This window comes from Austrofundulus limnaeus, unplaced genomic scaffold (assembly GCF_001266775.1).
Source record: "Austrofundulus limnaeus strain Quisiro unplaced genomic scaffold, Austrofundulus_limnaeus-1.0 Scaffold4, whole genome shotgun sequence".
Classification (NCBI taxonomy): Eukaryota; Metazoa; Chordata; class Actinopteri; order Cyprinodontiformes; family Rivulidae; genus Austrofundulus; species Austrofundulus limnaeus.
Window position 1 is genome coordinate 2554290 of NW_013952406.1, and position 2640 is coordinate 2556929.

The window sequence follows — 2640 nt, forward strand, 5'->3', positions numbered from 1 at the left end:
CCCCCCCACCCACCAAAAAAAACAAAAAAAACAAATGCTGCAAGTAAAAATGTAGAGTTTGAACAAATAATAACAAACACAAAGAACCACAAATATTCTCTTCCCAAGTCGTCACGTTTGTTTCAAATGCAGTTTCAGAGCGTCTCCCTGCAGGATCTGCTCCATCTGCCCAAGAGTCAATATTTGAATATGATAAAGAAAAGTGTTTTACATAAACAAATATTTAACTGGAGACATAATAGCATTTTTGTGACGGCTGTTAGCAGCACATTTCGATTATACAATGTGAGGAAAACCAGCTTTAGTTTAACATTTACATTTTCAAGTTCATGTGTTGAGGATGAACCATAAAATAAAGTACCTCAAAGTGGATTACTTGAGTAAATGTCTTGTAATATGATATTTTTTTTGTACTTAAAATATCAAAAGTAAATTTCTGGAAAATAAAAAGTTAAAGTATTGAGTAAAAATAAGCAGTTATTTTCCAAAAGGATATTTTTTGGGAGATGATCTCCCCAAAAAATATTTTTCTAAAGGTCAAAATGACTATAATGACATATTAAATGTTAATGTTAAAAAGGATGCACTAGTCAACTTGTTTCAACTGTGCTCGCTAGGCTATATGCTATATAGGTATATCTATTTCCTGTTGGAGTGCGACATGATTTGTGTCACGTGTAGCTGTCATRGATTGTRTACAAGCTAATACGGTGTCAGAATGGTAAATATTCATACTTCACATCCAACCATAAGTAAATTCACTCTATCCAGGAGGCTCAAGTTATTTGGATAACGTTTTTTAACAACAAGCATGAATGCAAACAAGTCAAAATGAAATGATGACCAGGGATGCACGATATATCAGCATTAATATCTGTATCAACTGATGTTGGTAATTTTTTAGCACATTGCTTTTGGTCCGATAAGTAAAACTGGGTTAATATTAACATCTTGATTTTCCTCTTGTTACCATTTGTGTTTGTCTTTCTGGAGGGGAGATACTTGGTCAAGCAGTAGGGGTGTAAGAAAATATCGAAACGCTGAAATATCGTGATATTTTATTTCCTGATACTGTATCGATATTCTAAAGCCCTATACTGATTTCTAATTAAGGTTTAAAATGTCAACCTTCTTGCCAAACCCAGGAGCCAGGGAGAAAGAGAAATCACACACACNAAATTTGTTCTTTTTTCCTTATAAAAGGCTAAATAAAACAAAAATATTGGTGGTAATTTTTGACTGTGTAACTTTATAAACGGCACCCCATAGTTTGGAGCTTTGGAGAGAAGCTTAGAAAATTCTCCAAAAAGGAGCAAAGTTCTGCCATCTGAAACAACTCAAACATCAAAAAATGATAATAATTCAAGAAACAGCAACATTGTTCACTCAATAATGAAGGAGGTTTATGCCAGTTAAAGACTTTATGTTGCTTTAGTTTTAAATATTCAGCAAACTAATCTGTCTTTGGAGCTCAGGGCTGATGGGAATGATTTCATTCTAATGTGACACGACTGATTATTTTTGTTTAGTTTAGATCCTCCCACTGATTATGTTGTGAATGAAGCTTGTTTTGCTCACAAACTCTTAACGTTAACCAACTGAAGGAGTATATATATATATATATCACCTTTTCTTCTCAAGAGTTTTTAAACTACAATCATATAGTGTTGAGAAATGACAGAGCTGAAGCTGTTTTAACTTGAAATAATTTCTCATGTCACCACATATCACAGTTTGGGATGACTGTCAGGTAACATGAGCCAAAAACAGGCAGGACTTTCATTAAATTGCATTCTGTTTTTWAAGGTTATTTGTCTGTGGTAGTCCTCTTAAATTAAACTGGCTCTAAAATGTAACTTTATTACAATGTATTCTGTAAATCCTGAGATATTGTAGTAACAGGCTGAGAAACGCATTGACATGGGCAAAAACGTCCTCTGCTATTTTTGTCTTCGCGGAAATACAAATTAATTCTCAGGATTGCATCAGGAGTAAATAATCTGATATTTATTGCTTCATCAGTGCTGTTAAACAGCAGTTAATGAGCGGAGGAGAGGTCAGGATAAATAAAACCGAGTGGAGGCTACAGTACGTACTGTATTTTGCACACTTCTTAGAATGTTTTGACATCATTCTGTCCGAAGGCCATCTAATCTGAAGMGTTGAGGAATTTCCCCTCTTCAGAAAGCACATGGAAAACTGGTGCGCTGAAAACGATCTGGAGATAGCGAGGCTGAGCGTGACCGAGCAGAAACATGACAAATGGAGCAAACGTACAGACGCAGTCTGAGTCAGKGGTTAGAGGTAAAACCCTGTTCCCAGAACAGGGACAACACCTTTTCTGCTCTGTAAAAATAGAAACAGGTTGGGCACGGTTGGAGAAGGATGGATTTGAAAAAAAAAAAAAACCTTTCAATCATTTTTTTGCAAAGCCTTGGTCATGTCTGCATATTTAACACTGAGTATAAGACATGAAGTCAAACACTTTTCAGTTTGGACTGTGTGTGATTTGAAGTAAAATGCAAAATGTTGACATTCACATCATAAAATCACTTAACGGTTTGAAGAGCTCATCTGGAACTACATTATGTTATGGCAACAATAAATTTAAAAGTATGTGGCTGAACTACAGCTTTACAC